This window comes from Anthonomus grandis, chromosome 1, assembly GCF_022605725.1.
Source record: "Anthonomus grandis grandis chromosome 1, icAntGran1.3, whole genome shotgun sequence".
In the NCBI taxonomy this organism is placed as follows: Eukaryota; Metazoa; Arthropoda; class Insecta; order Coleoptera; family Curculionidae; genus Anthonomus; species Anthonomus grandis.
In genome coordinates, this window is record NC_065546.1 from 56,707,281 (window position 1) to 56,728,262 (window position 20,982).

General features: G+C 34.2%; 1 protein-coding gene across 1 annotated transcript in view; it reads right to left on the minus strand.

Moving 5' to 3' along the window:
- LOC126742793 (uncharacterized) overlaps nucleotides 1-20,982 on the minus strand; it is a 255,085-nt gene that overhangs the window by 219,616 nt on the left and 14,487 nt on the right. The gene's annotated exons all lie outside the window — the stretch shown is intronic.

Here is a 20,982-nt window from a genome sequence, read left to right on the forward strand (position 1 = left end):
ATGTTTTGCGTCAGGGCATACCCACGATTTTAACGACATGGGAATCACTTTTTTAGGAGATCGGATCGGAAGTCAATTTTTCAGAAAATCGAGATACTATACCCAATTGCATATAATTTTGTCAGGGAGGATATTAGAGATTAGAGAGAACTCTGGTTCCAGCACGATAGCTGTCCAGCGCACTTCGCTCGTACTGTAAGGGCTTTGTTACATTAGAACTACAACAACAGGTGGATTGGTAGAGATGGTCCAGTCCTTTGGCCAGCAAGGTCACCTGATCTAACACCTGTAGACTTTTTTGTCTGGGGCGCCATGGAACACTGGAACCGTGTATCTAACACCTGTAATCAACAGAGAAGACCTAGCTGCTAGAGTTGTGGTGGCTGCGGACTTTCTGAGAAACGATCCACAGGTCTTTGCTCGCGTAGATCTTAGGTCAACAGGTGCAAAAAATTTGTGGAAATGCATGAAAGATACTTTGAGTTTAAATTCTTTTTTATTGCTTAAATTGATCTTTTCATTTAAATTGTTTAATTTTATTTTTTCACACAAAAACGGTGCGTCGGAGTGCAAAAATGCAAAGGATTTGTTCTATTGAAAATAAACAAAATATTTCGCAAAAAAAATTTTTTTTTTTAAAAAACAGTGTCAACATACATGTGCTGCAACTCCGTCCCTGGACAGGTCAAATTACCCGCAATTCCTCAAAAAGTGGCCTTACTACCTATAATTTAAAACCTAAAAGTCTCATTTAAATCGGTAAACGCTTAGTTTTTAATATAGAGGAAAAAAAAAAACGATTTTTTTGAAAAATTTCAAGACCCTGATTTTGGAAACGGCGCTCTTCCGACCATCAGTGTCCTATCTTAAACTACTTCTATATGGCTCCTGTATATATTTTAGCTATTTTGACCATTTGAAAGAGTACACCTTGTATATAGGTAAAATGACATTTAAACGTCAAATTCAAATTCCTCGGGTTCCAGGAATAACAAGTTTGTCAAACAAACTGACAAACTTTAATCATCTTTAGTCGGTTTTTAAAGTCACTTAAATAGGTATGAAATACATATAAAGGGTGTTTTTTTTTGGAGGCGGAGAACTTTCATTTGGCAACACTGTTTTTTATGAAAGCCGACCTGACAGTTCTGGGTTATTTTTAGATTAGTTTGGTTTGGCAATTCATCATGAACAGACTCACGCCGGAGCAACGTTTCCAAATTGTTCAAATTTATTTTGAAAGACATGGTTCTATTCGAGAATCACGTCGGACATTACGTGAGTTTTATGGTGCTCATAATCGTCCTTCAGAAAGATTAATTCGAGAAACTGTTGATGGTTTTCGCAATACTTTTACTCTAGTCGACAATACGCATCCCGTAAGACGCCGTACAGTGCGCACGCAACAAGCGATAGCTGCTGTGCAGAACAGTGTTGATTGTCGCTCTCAACAAGTGAACTTATGTCCATCCACTTTATGGAAAATTTTGCGCAAAGATCTCGGATTGCGAGCATATAAAATTCAACTCGTCCAGAAGTTGAAACCTCAGGATCATCTTTTGCGCTGTACATTAGCTGAATGGGCGGAAGGAAAGATTGCTGTTGATCCACGATTTCATATGAAAATTTTGTTCAGTGATCAAGCACACTTTTGGTTAAATGGCTATGTAAACAAGCAGAATTGCCGAATTTGGGGGGATGAGAATCCACGAGCTATTGGCGAAAAACCGTTACATCCAGAAAAACTAACTGTTTGGTGCGCTTTATGGGCCGGTGAAATCATTGGTCCTTATGTCTTCAGAAATGCTGATGGTCAGAACGCTACAGTAAACGGTGAGCGATACAGAAACATGATAACCAACTTTTTTGTGCCTCAATTGAAAGCCGTTGCAGGCGTTGCAGAAATGTGGTTTCAGCAGGACGGTGCCACGTGCCATACAGTGCGCGCCAAACAATTAATTTACTGCAAGAGACATTCGAGCAACGAATAATTTCAAGGAATGGACCTGTAAACTGGCCAGTCGTTCGTGCGACTTGACGCCATTAGATTATTTTCTTTAAGGCTATGTTAAGTTGCATGTCTACGCTGATAAACCCGAAACACTTGAGCACTTGGAAGCCAACATACGACGCGTGATTGCCGAAATTCAGCCTGCAGTACTGGAAAGAGTGTGTGAAAATTGTACCTCTAGATTACGCCACGTACGCGCCAGCCGTGGAGGTCACATGCCCAAAATCATTTTTAAATATTAATGCCAAAAAAAATTCTTTAATATAAAAGCAAATTCGTTCATATCAATAAAATATTTTGTGTTTAATTTCAATTTAAAGTTCTTCGCTACTAAAAAAACACCCTTTACACACACGGTTACTGAGGTAAAATTGTGGGCTTTAGCAACGTACCGGATGTTCCAAAAATTTACCCACAATCTTCAAGGGCTGGTAGGAGACATCAAAACTAACATTTTCCGCCCAGTGTACGCCAATGAGTCATTTGGCCTTTTTTTTGGTACCATTTTTTTGCATATTAACTGAATCGCTATTTATAGCGCAGAAAACATTTATTTATCATCAGCATTCCGAATACTTCCAGCTTAGGATCGTCAGAAACTTTTTTTTTACATTTACTTGACATTTTCATCAACGTGCATTAATTAATGGAAATACTTAGAACATTAAAAGGCTAGAATAATTAATTTTTTTTTATAAAATATGATAAGATACCTTATAAAAAAATCAACATTTAAAGTTAAATGAATGTAGATAACGTCCCTATATTAGAGAAAAAGGTGACAACATCGCAACGACGCTCGATCTTATAGTTGATTCCACCGACATAAGTTATCTTTACCAGTGACGTCGTTAAAAAATATTTACATGATAAATATTTATTATTAATAGAATATGTGTTAAATTATAAACAGTATTACCGTTTATGAACTCTTTATCCGTTTTTTTAACGTACTTCATTCAGACGCCAACGAAAGATTTGAGTCATCATTTCGATATTCATTGTCACAAACCGTTTCTGTGGGGCTAAGAAAAGGAGTAGAAACTATCGTGCTTTCGTATCTCTTCTGTGGTAAAAAATATGAAGATTTTTGCTGTTGCAAGATCGGTACAGTCTGTGATACTGCCGTGACAGCCTGTCCAAAAGTGAGCTGGCTTGTTTCAGCTAATAATATAGCATCATTTATAAGTTTTTCGGCTAATAAACGTTGATTGTTATCAGGAATATCCCGCAATTTTAAAGATATATTTTTTCCAAACACATTATAACGGTCTTCCTTCATTTTTGGTTTTTTAAAATGTTCCTCTATGGTTTGGCAAACGGTATTTATATCTGGGGTTGCGCCTTTTAGTGGTCTAGCTGGGAAATTTCTTTTTGGCGTAACAGATTTTTTGAAATTCGTTGATGGGATGATGGGTTGGTCTAGTTGTAATTGATTATTATCCACATTCTCTATATAATCCTGAGAACCAACATTTGGAGGATTTTCAGTAATTTCCTAAAAAACATTTTTTGTATTATGTTGAAATTTTATTAATTTTTTTTTTTTAGTTTCCTCAAACCGAAAGTGACTGGAAGAATATAGCCAACGACTTTGAAAAAAAGGTGGAATTTTCTGCACTGCCTTGGTGCCATAGATGGTAAGCATGTGGAGATTGTGGCCCCAGCTGGTAGCGGTTCGTATTTTTATAATTACAAGAAAAAACACAGTATGGTCTTAGTTGCTATTGCTGATGCTCAATATCGTCTAATAATGTTTGATTTTGGCACAAACGGAAGAATTTCTGATGGAGGGGTTGTCCAAAATAGCCAATTTTTTAGAAAATTACAGAATAATCTTTTAAATATTCCTCTAAAGAATCTTCAGTAGGAAATGAAAGATATCTTCCATACGTTTTTGTAGCAGATGATGCTTTTCTATTAAGAACTGACATGATGAAACCATTCAGACGAAGTGAGTTAATTAGCATTCAAAAAAAAATTAGAATTTTTTATACAGCTATTAATTTAGAACTAAAAAATATAGATTGTGTTGTCAAAGCTGCATGTGCTCTGCATAACTTTTTGATATCAAATGTCGGATAATCTTATATGCGTGACGAAACTTTGGATTTTTGAAATTTAGCACCACTGGAAATAACGCAACAGGGACTTAGTTTAAATGCCAAAGAAGTGAGAGAAAACTTCATGAGTTATTTTGTAAATGAAGGCCATGTCCCCTGGCAAAGTAATTTTGAGAATGAAATGACTTTTAATATTAAATTATCATTTTGCTATATTAAAATACCTATCTGTTTTTTTATTATAGTTTAACAACTAATTATTATGTTTTCAAAATAATTGTAACTTTTTGAAGATAAGATGTAGCTTACTTGAAATAATAAAAAAAAAACAGATGAAAATACTTATTTACATTTGAAGATGATTTTCTAGGAGTGACTTGATCATCCAGGAAATCAAATAAAGAAAAATACCAAAAGGTTAGACTATATAGTTCATCTGTCCCAGAACCTGAACGCTGCGAATCCTCAATTTTCCTTTTCTCCTTCCGAATATTTGTTCTGAGGCCGTTAATTTTTTTTACAACCGAATCACGGTTTGCTTCTTCATCAATTTGTTTATTAAACTTTTATATGCAGCTTCCCTTTTATTTTTATTATGGTAGTCATTTGATTTAATTTGCCATAAACATGGAGATTCTTGATAAATGGAGATGAACTCCTCCAATACTTCACGCGTTCTTTTATTACTGGCCATTTTAATATAACTTCTTAACAAACAGCAAGCTAAACATAACAAAAAACCTAACCTAACTTCGCACGTTTCATACACACTGTCATGTACACTTGCACAAGTCACTGGAGCATGAAGGATTTGTTCAAGTACATGCCACTTGTGCAAGTCTAAAGACTTGAGCAAGTCTATTCCTACATACGTTCATGCAGACTTGTGCAAGTGCACTTGCGCAAGCAGACTTGTCCAGTCTAGATGAACGTCTGTAGCCCGCATTAGAGTAAAGGTACTTATCTAATAAAAAGCATTTTTATGGAAATTAAATATTTTATAATTATTATAGATTTCTTAATAAGTGTTTATTATTCTACGTTTGTGACGACGATTGTTCCTTGATATGATGTTATGACAATATTGGTATTTACTTGTGAAAAGATCGGCCTAAATCGCCTTTTTTTCATGGTGTGGCACAAACGGCACAAGTTTTTACTATCGTAACAGTTCACAAAAACGCCGAAATGACTTAACCTTTTTCCTCTTTTAATCAAAACCTAAAGAATAAACATAGAACTTCACAAATGCCGAATGTAAACACAAAACCGTTTGTCAAGATGACATCAACTTTTGTCCACAGTGTTGCTATCTCACATTTTTTTAAAGCGGTTTTAGGAATAAGAATGCCAATAATTTTTTTTTTATTTGATGTTGTTATTTTTGACCATATATCCATTTCTACTTTCTATTTTTATTTCAAAATTTAAATCTAATCTCCGAAAACAGTTTTTGCTCAAAAGCCCAATTGCGCTCAATTACGAAGATGTATTTACTGGACAAAATATTGTCGTTTTAATGTTTCCTACTACCATTTGAACTTTCATAAAATTCATTTTCCTCCGACGACATTTGACATTAATACCGAATTTCCCAAAAAAATATAATATAATCAACCTTTTAGTAATTTCATATTTTTAGCTTTCAACCAATTTTTTAATTATAGTTTTTCCGACGTTTCTACATACACAAAATGAATACGAACATAAAACTTGAAACTAAGGAGGTTTTCTTCAATCCGATAATCTCGCTTATGGAAATAACGCCATACGCACGCAATGGAAATATGATAAACGATCTTCTTAAAAACTGCCTTATAATACTTTATCCCCTTCAGCACCTGCGAGGATTTTCTGCTGAAAGATATGCAGAAAAGTTGACAAAATCGACGTTTTTATGCGAAACGTTATAGGTGTAGAGTTTTTGCTGCACGTGTCAAATTTTAAATAACCAGATAAGGGGTTTTACGAGAATATTATGCGAGAGAATGAACTTTAAAATGGAAATCTGCTTATTCCGGAAGTAAATTTTTATGGATTCGTCCTTCGGTTTTATTTATAGAGAAAAACATTAAATGCAGTATATCGATGGCTTGATAACCTCGCGTCAACGACAGCCATTTTTGTCTTCGTGTTGGTCACTCTGACAAATTTCAGTTGTGCCAACTGTAGGGAAAAAAAAACAATTAAAGTTTTTGAGAGGTTATGTTGACAAATACAAAATAGAAAGTTACATTTAGTTAAGAATTTAAGATAGTTGCGTAAGGTCTGTGATTTTTCTTGTACTTCTTTAATAATTTCATTAAAATATATTAAAAAAACTAATCCCCACCCAAAATGATTTTTCGCTTTTTTAGAAGCCTTTCAATGTTCTAAGGTCGAAATGCTTGTTTTGTCTTAATTATGCAGCTATCGTTTACGGTTCTTGTCTAGTCCTGGGCTCTCGAATTCACAAAATCAAAAATATGTGCTGTCGCCTAATATTTAATAATATTTAAGCTTGGAAAATTTGATCTTAATTCTTATAAAATAAAAGAAAGTAATTGGTTAAATATGGAAAGCCTAAGGCCTAATATGTTTTTACTTTTGATATCGCCGGCTGTGTTGCTTATGCATTTGAAAAATCGATGACTCCCGGTAATATCAAATCCGGATTTCGAAAAACTGGGATTTATCCCTTCGATAAATTCATATTTACAGATGACGACTTTGCAATTAGCAGCGTAACTGATAGGAATGTGGATCAAAACAATGAAGAAGCTCAACGACTTATGGATCCAAATCAACCATCAACATCAAAATGCATTGAAGAAAATATAATATCAGACTCCTTAGTTTCAGTATCAGTTAAGGTAGCATTCGGTTCTTAGCGACGGCGACCGGCGACAGCGACCTAGCGACCAAGCGACAATGGTCGCCTGTCGCTTGGCGACCTACAGCATACGAAACTACGCGGCAAAGCTACGCGACCCATACTAAACTCAGTGCAGATTATAAACTAAAGGTGGTTGGGTTTCAAGTATGTCGAGTGTTTTAACTACAAATAGAAAAAGAATTATTCAGCAGTTATTGGAGGATGAAGAAGATGATTTAGTTATTATGTTATTAACTATGCCTCCGAAAAAAGCAAAGAGGAAAATCGACTCAATTTTTACATCGCGAGAAGAAGAAGGGTGCTTTCAAATACTTATAAAACGGCACTTAAATTACAAAGAAGAGAAATTCAGAAAATATTGCCGGTTAAATCATAAACAGTTTAATTTCATACTCAATTTAATAAATGAAGACATCAGACCAAAACGAAATGGCCCACCAACAAGCTCAAAAACTTTTCCTTACATTGAGGTAAGAAAATAATTATCATCATATTGTGTAGATCCTAGATAATCACTAGCATCCGATGCCACATGATCCGATAGTGAGGTAGTTAAGTTAGTAGGCTCGAGAATTGGAGAGGACACACTGTTAGGAGAATTTGGCGTCTGATTTATTGTAGAGCTGGTTGTATTATCTGATATGGAATAGCTTTGATTCGAATGTGAAGTAAAAGAAATGTTACTTCGATTTGAATTTTGATTAAGGTTCTTTAATTCATACTCAGCCATTAAATTAAAAACTTTAGTTTTAGCCTCGACTCTTAGTTCAGGTGTTAATTTATTTAAAATTGACCCGATATGAGAGCAAAATGAATTAATTCCATCTACATCTGCAGCTGGCTGATGTGGCTCCTGTGCCATCACGGCATTCATTTCATTTTGTCTCAGTTTGTCTCTCTCTTTCCAATACTCTATTAAAGGTGCATATGCATTATTATTTTCCTGTTGACGTTTTCTGCATTTTTTCCCTAATCCACTCGTTCCAGCTGTGAGTGTTCCTGTTCCGGTTGCCCTTTCATTGTTTGTCCGTTCACCGCTTACCTTGTCTCTATTGGTCCTCAATCTGCTTGTCTCAGCTGTGCCTATTCCTGCTAGTTCATTTTCCAATTCATTCGTTCTTCTTTCACTTCTCTCTTCTGTATCAATTGTCAGTCCACCAGTTGCCGTGTTTGTTTCTTCACTGTTTTCTTCACATTCAATGTTTTCATCTTGGACAGACGCAATACTGGTCCTTTCTGTAGGAATTTTATCCAGGAAGCGAAGTCGCTCAAACAACAGCCACTTTGTGGTTTTTGAAGAAGTTGAAGATCCCGTGGGCAATTTATTTTTACGTTTGCATCTATTGTAGGAATCTCTTATATACTTCCACCTTTTCTTGCATTCGTTACCTGTAACAAACAATTTTGTTTCAGATTTATAGCCACTGGAGAATCATATGCTTCATTGGAGTTTACTTATCGAATATCGGCAAGTTATATTAGCAGAATAATCAAGGACGTACTTGCAAGCCTACGAAAGAATTTAGTGCCACTTTTATTACCGACACCTACAGAAAATAATTTGAAGAATGTTACAAATAACTTTTGGAATCGATGGAATTTTCCCAATTGCTTCGGGGCTATCGACGGTAAACATGTGCGGGTTAAGGCTCCTAATAACAGTGGTTCTCTGTTTTTTAATTGATGCTATGAGTGCAAAAACGGAATAACCGCAATAATATTAAGTGCTAAAAAATAGGTTTAAAAAAAATACGAAAATGTAAGTGCGCAAAACCCTTTTAAAAGGACATTTCTGTAGATTGAATTAATTGAATGTTCTTGAGTGTTTGCGGAATTTGTTTTAAATTTTTACATATGGCTAATATTCGATATTTCTATGTGGGTTAGTCCACTCTGCATTTAAAATCGAATGGGTTTTTTAATGGGTTACTACAACTTAAGCTATTATAAGTATTACGTCAAAAACTGTATTACTCATATTGTCACGAGAATAAATAAAAAAATATAGAAACTTTATTTTTTATTAAGTAGGTAATTGTTAAATACGTAAAGTTTCTTCTTTCTCAATTGGGCCAACTACTTCACCTCCAGTTGCTTGAGCGGATGACCTGAGATTTTTATAAAAATCTTGGTATATAGAAGGGATGAATTCCATTAACTCAAGGAGATCTTTATTTAGCTTCATTAATGGCATTACCATTTGGGTATAAAAGGGGTAGATCCTTTATTTCCTTGACAACAGATTTCCTTTTATTAAGATCTACTGTGTTAAAACAAACCTCTTCATTGTTCGAGTATCCATTTCTATTATGGCAAAAAGATTTTTTTTAGCATGTCTTATGACTGTATGCCAGTCTTGAGGTATAAAGATATGTGGATGGAATTTCTTTTCTTTTTCTATGATTCCGAAATCTTGGTCGCATGGTAAATAGGAATGACCACTTACAAGGAATTTATGATCTATTTCTTCCATAGTAAATAATGGAGATGCAGTAATATATCAATGACATTTTTATATTACGATTCTGACCACCACATTAGTCAGAATACATTATAAGTCTCTTCGATGTAACAATGTTTTTATGTAATATTAAATACAAGATTCCACCTCTTGCGGCTCCTTTGAAGCGATACTTTCATCCCATACAAACATGAACGAATTATTGCTTCCCATTTTATGTATATTAAAGCAGTAAGTCCATAACTGCCTTTTATAGTAACAAATGGCTGTGGTAAGTACAGGTGTAGGAAGAGTCTTTATTAGATCAAAACAGATGACCGCTGCGTTTCCACTTTTTGCCAGTTCAGTGTCTTTTCTTAGGGTGTCTCTAGTACATAAACTTCTTACTTTTAGCAGCACAGTGGACTAACTGAGGATAGTCCACTTTGCTTCTTTAAACTTTTATTAATAATAAAGTTCAATAACTAATTTAGTGCTGCCATTTTACCACAATACAGCCGATTTTAATTTTTTGTGGGTTAGTCTGATATTGCACTTATAGCCTCAATTATAAAGAATATTATTCGATTGTGCTTTTGGCGGTGGTAGACGCCAATTACAAGTTTATTGCAGTTGACGTGGGCTCTTATGGTAAAGAGGGAGACAGCGGAATTTTCCACAAATCAGGCATAGGAAAAAAAATTGCTCGGGATCAATTTAATGCCCTGAAGCCCGCAAATTTACCAGGAACAGATATTGTACTTTCACACTTTTTAGTGGGTGATGAAGCGTTTGCCCTTGACACGTATATGATGAAGCCATATTATAGAAATGATGCGAGAGTGGATCGTGATAAAGCTATCTTCAACTACAGACTATGCCGTGCTAGAAGAGTGACAGAGAATTCATTTGCATTGTTATCACAGGTATTTCGAATATTTTACACACCGATATCAATCAGACCAGAGGTAGTTGATGACTTAATTTTAACCGCTTGTTGTCTGCATAATCTATTACGAGATGCTTATTTAGAACGAAATGACATTCCTTATTATAAAGATGACCCAAAGATATCCCGGCCTACAGACAACATGATACCATTAACCCGGTTTGGTGGCTTTGCAAACCAAGCGGCATTTCAAATTCGGGATTCATTAAAATCATTTTTCTTGCATCCAGCCGGTCAAGTTTCATGGCAAGAAAATAGTATAAATAGAAGAAATTAGTGTTTTCCTACAGTAATTTATTGTAGTATTTAAAATTGCGTACAAGAACTATACATATTAATGTACCACCAAAGTTTCGAGAAAAATATAGAAACATGAGGAGGTACTTACTTGTTTTATTCAGTGTTTGTCCAATTTCCTCCCAAATATTGTCCCTTACAACGTTATCTTAATAAGATTGCAGCTGTACATTGTATAAGGGTGGGTTTGTATTGATTAATTCTATTAATATCTCATCCTCTTGTGATGAAAAAGTCGCCCCGCAGCACTGCCTCGGGTGCGACCACGTCGCGTGTCGCAGGACGTTCGTGGGCCGCGCCTACATGTCGCGCGACTCGGTCGATTATCCCTGTCAGTGCTACATATAAATCCACGTGAAGCAGTAGGTCGCGGTCGTGGGTCGCAGTCGCTGGTCGCAGTCGCCGGTCGCTGTCGCTAGGAACCGAATGCTACCTTTAGATTAAACACAACACCTAGGTACACAAAATCACAAAGAAAATTTTGTAAGTCCACAACAATTTAAAGGATACCCAAAAGCTGAAGAACGAAAAAATCAGAGAAAGAAGAGAGAAAATGCTAAAAGTATTATCGCCACGGACACTCCAGAAAAGATCGCCGTAGAAGCTAAACAAATGGAGCGAGAAAAAAAAATGTTAAGAAGCATAAGGTCGTGAAAAGAAAAGTAATCGATGAAGACTCAACAGACGAAGAAAATGAAGACGCGGCATGCTTGTAACCGATGATGATATTGATTTTATAGGAGAAATCGATCCACCACCACTTCTAAATAAGCTTAATAAAGAGCCAGAAGTTGGCGATTTTATTTTGATAGAATTTATGGACAAAGAGAAAAAATTTATTACCTAGCTGAAGTGTTCTGTAAAAAGGATAAGGAATGCGAGGTCAAATTTTTGAGAAAGTCCGTTAAGTATAATAACAGCTTCATTTACCCCGAAATAGAAGACGTCTCGTTGGTATGTTTGGAAAACATTAAGATGGTGTTACCAAAACCAGCACATGTGAGAACAACAAAGCGGCAACAATCTTATTTGAAGTTTGAAGTAAATTTTTCAGCTTTAGAAGTTCCTTAAAACATTATTACCTTTTGTTTTATTGTGGAACAAGCAGTGTCTGGATGTGGAACATGTGTGTTTCACTAACAGACAACTGTCCTTCCTTTGTTAAACAAACTTTTTTTAAATTAGTTTTTGGTTTATGATGTTTGTTCTACCATAAAAACTTATGTTTAAATAATAAGCAAAATCTATTTTGTGTCTGATTAACACTCTCCCCTATATGTAGTTATTATTTGTATTAAGATTTAATCACACTGTATGCTACAATATATTAGTTGCAAAGAAAGTGTAGTTAAGCCGGGTGTAATTGTGAATAGAAAGTAGAAAGTACTTTAAAATTTTTAAAATTTACTTCATGCTCACTTTTTCATCAATCATATGTTCAAATTCAACATTCTATGTAAAAATTTTCACAAAAAATCGGTTTTTAGATGTTCCTTTAACTGTACCGGATCTTGCAACCGGAAAAACTTGCAAATTTATAATTTTTCATAAAACTTCAACCTATGGAAATATAAATCAGAAAATATATTAACATACTCTTACAAATTGATAGAATTGCGCAATTTCCCGGTTTATTATTACTTTGTCCATCTAGAAAGTTTGAGAGGCAAAGTCCCTCAAAGTTATATTGCTTTATGCAAAATTTGCTCGGAAATTAATTCTTGCAGCGCAACTATTTTCGCGTGCACAATACGCGAAACTTAATGAGGAAAGTTACAACAATAATAGTCGATGATAACTTGGGTCGAAATGATCTCTGTGGATATACTTACGTATATTTATCCTCGAGGGACGTTAAATATGTAAGTTTAAAATGGACGCCATCTTGGAAAAAATCAGTTGAACGAACGTGACGGATCAATTTGTTTGTAGAGTTTTTAGCGGAAATTGGATCGTATACCGTAAATCCCATAGGAAATTGGCTTCGGATAAATGCTGTATCCATCCCCGCATACTGGTTTAACTTATTCATGTTGTTTCATGTCACCTTATTTGTCAATTTACCGAGTAATATTTTTTTTTAAGGAAAATCGGCTAATAATATATTTAAAAAAAATCTTAGGGGCAAAAGAGTTTAATTTACGAATATCGGAGGTACATGCGAGTAAAATTGAACAATATCCAAACACAATTTTCTCTGCTGCGATTTACGGTCTGTATGTCAACCCAATCAATTTCGGGGGTGGAAACTTATCTAAGAGATACAGACTTTTCTGAAAATATGTTTATTTGGGATGTATATTTTGTCCTTCATTTATGTGTCTATATGTTTGGAAAAATGAGGTTTGGTCATTTTACGGAAATCCAAGCATAATATGAAGCTAAAACATAATAAACCGCGTGGACAAATAATTTTGACCTTCTAAATGTCAAATGCTGTTAGAGGGAGCTGAATTTTACGGTGCCAAAAGGACTATTTTTTAAGAGAGGAAATTAATTTTATTAATAATAATAAACTAGTCTTTATTAAGCTTATTAAAATATGGCTACAATAATTAATAAATAGCAGTGTTGTATACATGTAAGAGTTACATATCTACCAACAGTCAAATATCTCTCAAAACTTAGTGCTAAAATACAAAAGAAGAGAAAAGCAAAAACAAAAATACAAATCTTAATACACTTTTGACAGATTTGACAGTAGGATGTATGGAATTACTCGTCGTGTTGAATGTACAGAAACTCACTAGAAACTTTAGAAAAGATTTATTGATCTTAAAAAAGGCAGAGAAAATGATGAACATACAAAAACGTGATAAAAACATAATAATAATAATAATAATAATAATAAAGCGCCTTTATTTAGCAAATACATAGTTTTACATAATTTTGCCTTCGAAGGCGAAGATTAGCTAAAAGCTACTCTTAAACTCTTAACCTTCTTAAATTACAAAAAAAAAAACAAAATAAACAAACATAAATCAGTAGAAAATAAAACAATATTCATTTAACAGACATAAGAAAATCTTTTGATTTACCTAAATGATTCCTGTAGAAACAGGTTCTTGAAATGTTTTTTAAAAACATACAGGCGATTGCTAAAATCAGGCCTAAAGACGTTCACAAATTTGACTGCGTTGTAAGTGAATGATCGTTCAAAGAGAGCCATTGAGTGATGGGGCATAGTCAGAGTGTCTAATTGCCTAATAATTCGAGCATGTACATGATTTCTAGGTATAAGTTTCTCAAATAAATATATCGGAGCTTTGGACTTATAAAGGAGATATACTAGGGTGCAGTACAAAAACTTATATAGATAAGGTATTTTTAACCACCCCAAATCATACATGCCTTGGGACACATGATCAAACTTTCCTAGGTCAAAGATAAGTCTACAGCAGGTATTTTGCACACGTTGGAACCGATATTGTGTCTGCTGGTCCAAGCTGGAAAGAAAACTATCAGACAATATTAGATAATTGACATAACAAAAGTTTCGGCAAGTTTTTTCCTAGTCTTGAAGTTTAATATAGATTTATTAGCATAAAGCATACGCAAACGCAAATAGCTCTTTTGAAGAATAGTACTAACATGCTCTCTGAATCTAAGAGAGGCATCTAACGTGAGACCTAAAACTTTTATACTCTCAGAAAAAGTAATTAATGTATTATCTAATTTAATTTTTATAGTTGAAGTTATAATTCTACGGGATTTTTTATTAGTAAATAGCAACATCTTCGTTTTATTAGGATTTATGATTAAGTTATGTTCCTTTGAGTATTTCGATATTAGGTCGAGTTCAGTGCTTATATTATTGCCTATCTCTTCATATTCATTGGAATCAAAGTAGTGAATCAGCTGCGTGTCGTTAGCATATTGGTAAATTTCAGATGTACTGACAATATTAGGCAAGTCTGACGTGTAAATTAAAAATAAAAGTGGACCAAGTATTGACCCTTGCGGCACTCCTGATACCACATGCTTGGGATCCGAAAAGCTATCCTGCAGTCGCACCTTTTGAGTTCGATTCCAGAGATAACTTTTAAAAAAAGATAAGACAACGTCATTACACCCATAAAACTTTAGCTTAGCAACAATTAAATCGTGATCTATAACATCAAAGGCTTTTGAGTAATCAAGGGCTACCATAACAGCTGAAAGTTTCTTGTCAAGAGCTCGTATTATATTGTCTGTGATGTTTAAAAGGGCGCTTGCTGTGCTATGGCTGGCTCTAAATCCGGATTGTTGAGAGGGAATGATATTATTATTAATGAAGTAATCAGTAAGCTGTAAATAAACCACCCGTTCTAGAACCTTGGATATAACATTTAATAAGCTTATGGGGCGTAAGTCTTGCAAGCACTGAGGATTTAATATTTTAGAAAAAGGCAAAACAATTGATTCCCGCCAAGCTCTTGGAAAATAGCCTGTTAGCAAGCAACTATTTATAATATTGGTAATGTGACTTAAAATGTTCGGTAAGCACAGCTGTAGCATTTGTTTAGTGACATTGTCTGAGCCCGCAGCATTGGATTTAATATTTTGTGTTGTTTTAAAAACAGTGGCTTGATCTACCAGAGAAAACTGAAAAATGTTATTTGTATATTTTTGATTGGTATAAAAGCTAATTCTGTCAAGACAGTTATCAGACTTATTGAAAATGCTTATAAAGTAATCATTTATTAAATTGGGGTTATTTAAAATAGATGGTAGATCATTATTGTCTGTTGCAGTTTTAATGTTTAAGTTGTACAAACCACGCCAAATTTTTTTACCAGATTTTTCACTTTGTAAGCTTTTTAGATATGCAGCCTTTTCTCTTCTAATAGAGGCAAGTGCAAAATTTCTGCACTCCTTATAACGATTCCAATTTTGTGGACTTTTGTGTTGTTTGTACTTAGTTAATGCATTGTTTTTTTCTTTTATAATTAACTTGAGATTATCAATTAGCCAAGGTGCAGCCTTTTTACTGATTCTAACATATTTATAAGGTGCATGAATGTTAAATAAAAAATTAATATTTTGTTCTAAAAAGTGTACTTTTGCATTTATATCATTTAAATGAAAAATATGGTCCCAATTTATTTGAGTTAAATCCGTTTTAAATTCATCCAAGTCAAAACTTTTAAAATCGCGTATTTTAATAACTTTTTGTTTAACTTTTTTAATGAGAATATTTAATGTACAGAAAGGCATTTTATTGTGGTCACTTATATCCGAATTAACAGTACCGCTCTTATGACATATAGATTTTTTATTAATAAATATTGGATCCAGACATGTAGCAGATATGTTGGTGATCCGTGTAGGTTCACTAATTAATTGATCGTATCCATAGGAATTTAGGGTAGAATATAGCAAATTTGGCTTTAGCATATCAATATTCAAATCGCCAAATATAACAGAGTAGTCATAATCCGCCAAAATATGGGGTATAATTTCTTCGAGAAAGTTTATTATCTCTGATACTTTGGATCTTGGAGGTTTATATATTAAAATAAGAGCAATCTTAAGCCAAATTTAACATTTAAAAACAAATATTCAAAGCTCACATTGTTACCATTGATTTCCACAGTTTCACATAAAAGAAATGATCTGATGTAAATTCCTACACCACCTCCCACTCTACTTAATCTATCTTTTCGAAAAAATGAGTAGCCTGGCATGTCAATAGCATCAGTGGTTATTGCATTATTCACCCATGTTTCACACACTCCAATAACATCATAATTCTCTTTCACCAGCTGAGTAAATTCTACAAAACTTGGCAAAAGAGATCTTACATTAATGTTGGCAATGCTTAAAAAATCTTCATTTTTTCTTCTAGCCATTATAATTTGGAAGACAAAGAGAGAAAAAAAAACAAAAAAAAGAACACTTATATAAATATGCGGTAGAAATTACTCTATTTATTCCTGTTTTGCGCATTGGCCCTAATACAATTTATGCATTTTTTGTCATTTGAAGTACATTCTCTAAATTTGTGATCTTTACTACATTTAGGACAACTGTCTTTTTTCTCCTTGCAGTCTTTACCTGTTGGCCGTAAGCACAACATCTATAGCACTTGGTGATGCGCAGATAATCCTCCACTCTTGATTTCCTCCATCCAACGAAAATTGACTCCTTTTGCAGCAGCAGTCTGCGGGCACCTGGAGAGACTTCGACTACTAGGTTGCTTATGTTATTGCGTTGGTTTAGTTTGGTAACATATTTTATTTCTTTAAGAATATGAACTAGATCATTCAATGATGAAATATTTTTAATAATATCATCCGGAGAATCCAATCCCTCCAACCGTACATCTCTTATAAGCAACCTAGGATTGAATTTCTGGGCTTTTTCGATATTGTATTTCTTGCTCATGGTTTCACTAAGAGAGTTTTTTAAAACTTCTAAAGATTTATCGTCTTGACAATGAAAAGCAATACCTCCACGTATTTTCTTTGTGTTGTCGATGCATGCTTTAATTTGCCCTGGATTGATTGACTGCGCTATTTCATTTAAAACATTTTTCTGTTGTTCTTCATTGTTACCTTTAACAATTAGGATAGATGATTTTGATTTAAGAGCATCACTGTATTTATTTACTGAATGGCTTTTGATCAGACTATTTTCGTTAGAGGGCAGATCAATTTTTGATTTGTTAGATTCATGAGAATCAAGAATTGATTTCTGGAGCTTGATGGTATACTCTGAATTTTCGAGGAGCTTTTTTGTCAACTCAAGTTCCCGTCGCAGACAATCTACTTCTTTTTTCACTATAGCAAGCTCATTAAAATTATTAATTGGATTAAAAATGTCCACGACTTTTTCATTGCAATCTTCGCACAGCCAATGTAAACTCGACAGGTCTCCAATACTTTTGAGCAATGAATTTGTAAAACTATAGCAGGCAGCATGGTATTTTCGCAAGCACCCACTACATTTGACGGCTTTGTTATTGACAATAAAATTGTCTTTGCATTTGCCACAGGTTTCGACAGTGATATTACTTGTCATACTTAAATCACAATCTACAGCACAACAAGAAGCATCCTGTATATTGTGCAAAGGACGGACCCGCATAATTTGGCAACCTTGATGACTCTGACCTACTTGGCTGTTGATGTCTTTTTGCAGCCTGTGACGCCGAGTGGCAGTACACAAACATAACCTCGAACTTGCACATAGATAAACAGTTTATAGGGGTTAAGAGTTGGTTAAGGTTGGACTTGCACGCGTTTTTAATAGAGGCAGACCGGTCGATATTTACTGTGTTGTTGGTAGACAACACACTACGCATAAATACAGAATTGTATATAAATATATACACACCCTCCCAATTCTGTAATACTAAAGAAAATGCAAACAGTAGTAAACAAATTAATAGACATTTGTAATATTTAAAGAATCTCTAAACTTAACAAATTTTCCTTTGGACAGAGATTTGGTAAATATATCAGCTTGCTGATTCTCAGTTGAAACATAATTTAAAAAGACATTCTTCTTTAAAACATTATCTCGAACAAAATGATGTTTTACATCTATATGCTTGCTTCTCTTGGATTCTAAGGTAGAGGCAATCTTTATGCACGATTGGTATATATGTCCTCATGTATGTTAATAGGAAAAACACTTTGATGTAAAATCTCTGATAACATTTGCCCTAAAAACAAACTTTTCGCAATGCATGATGACAGAGCTATATACTCGGATTCGGCACTAGAGAGTGCTACGATATTTTGTTTCTTACTTTTCCAGTATATTATACAGTCAGTATTATACAGGATTGTCACCAATTTTTATTGCATACCCAGTAACGCTTTTTCAGTCATTTACGTCGTTTGCAAAATCGGAATCTACAAAAGCACTTACTTTGACATTAGAACTTTTTACAAATTTTAAACCAAACGTGTCTGTACTCTTTATGTACCTCAGAACATGTTTTGAATAATTCCAATGTTCGACATTAAAGTTATTCTGGAATTGACTGAAGTATGTAATAGAAAAATTTAGATCTGGCCGTGTGCCTAACATAATGTACATTAAACAGCCTATTAATTCCCTGTATGGCACATTTACTGAGGCTTCTGTTTTTCCATTACATAACTTTAACTTTGGTTGCATAGGGATACAACTCGTTTTGCAGTTACTCGTATTAAATTTATGCACAACAATAATTGAGGAGCGATCAAGCAAAACCAGATAAATCCAATTTATAACATTCCGAGATATTTGCAAAAAACGTGCCAATAGTGTGTCCATGAACTTATCAAAATAAATTATGGTGTACGTGAAAGGTTTAATATTATAGATCTCGTAGACCATATTTTGGACCTTATTAATTAATTAACATAAGAATAATTGCTAATTAAAAAATGGATTTATCTGTTTTTGCTTGAATTAAATATATATCGGATAATTTATAATGTAAAAGTGCTTGTTTTATTGTGGGTATGTAGTTATTCACATTTATTAAGCTAAATATAATGTATTTATTAATTTATTTATTTAAAAAAAAAACAATTTTTTTATTACAAAAATGAAAGAATAATAAAACATAGGGTTTTTAAATTTACTTGTCTTCGTAATGATATAAAAGTTAACACGTTTATTTTTTATTTTCTAAACACCACAAAAAAAGGGAAATTCTGGTTCAAGCAATATATTTTGGTACCACACTAGACTTTCATCATTTTCCCAGGTTGGTCCAAACTGTTGTATCATCAGGTAAGCTAGGGATTTTTTCTTTTTTTCAGGTAGAGATCGCGATAAACGAATTTCTTCCAATACACTTGGAACTTCATGTTTTGCCTTCAGAATCTGATGGGGCGTTTCATCTAAAAATGCCATTTTAAAATTCTTATGACATTGTACCTTTACAGTATTTTTTCCTTGTTTGTTTTGAGATTTCAGGATTAAAATTCGCTTGTAGTCGGAAATACCTGTGATCTTCTTTAGAGAATGTTGCAAATCTTTAATGTCGTACAGAAACCATTCAACGTCAAGTTGTTTCACTGTTTCAAATTCAGAATAAATTTCTAAATATTCGTCTTTGCTTATTATTGTTGTGTTTCTTCGTAAACGTTTTTCAACACGACCGAAAACCCTATCCGCAGGGAGAAAACTATGACCTCGAACAAAACATTATTTTGTGGATTTATCTGGTTTTGCTTGATTGACCTGACTTTGGGCTCCATTTTAAAGGGAATTTAACCGGTTTTGCTCGAATCTGAGTTCACCATTGGATTTATCTGGCGAAATGAAATAGGAATTCATGATAAAATAATTTTTGTTAAAAAATGGATTTATCTGGTTTTGCTTGATCGCTCCTCAATTTCTTTCTGCGGGTCTTATTCACCGATGAAGCTTCATTTACAAACTATGGTGTAGTTAATCGTCATAACATGCATTATTGGGCAGTTAAAAATCCCAGGTGGTTTCGAGCGATAGAACATCAGCGGCCATGGTCTGTGAATGTCTGGTGTGGCATCATCAATGATAAAGTCATAGGACCTTATTTTATTGATGGTGTCCTTACAGGCCAAAAATACCGTAATTTTTTGCTGCAGATTTTTCTACCAGTATTTTTGGAAGATGTGTGTTTTGAAGTGAGACTAAATATGTGGTACCAGCATGATGGTTGTCCTGTAATCTGTAAATGCTGCTAGGCACATTAGACATAAACATTCATCATCTTCAGACTCAGATAATGGCAATGGGGAAAAAGATTTCTTATTTATTTTATGCTGTTTTATGTTCTTGGAAAACTTCTTTCCATCGTCTGAATGTGAAGAAGTAATATTAGACCGTCGTTCTTTAGTTTTCAATAGTGTATTACCTGAGTAGGACACATCTGTTAAAATAGCTTTTTTAGCAGCTTCTTTCATCTTTTTGTCTACTTTACCAGAACTTTTCATTTTCCTTTTGCTTTGTTCTTCAGCAAATGCTTCTTTTTCTGGCGTCTCTGTCAAAATCGCGCAAGCTCTCCTCTTTCTCTGGTTTTGTGTTTTTCTTGGTCCTGCCTTAGGCAAAGGCAGGACCAAGAAAAAAAAAGGTGAAAAAGGTGAGATATAGATTGGGGAACTGGACGATCAGTTACATATGATGGCGTGAAATCTGTATCAGAAAATATATCACAATTATAAGGGTATATACCCGTTTTTGAAAATCCATTTATTATATTGGAACTTGTAGCTCCTAATGGCAAAGCTGTGGCAACAATTTTTGGTATTTCGTATATGCTAATTGTCTGTCCGGGGTTGTTACGAAGCCATGCATCCTGGGCAGAAGCCAAATACTTCTTGAAAGGCCCGAAGACTGACACGTCCAGTGGCTGAAATTTGTGGGTGCAGTTAGGTGGGA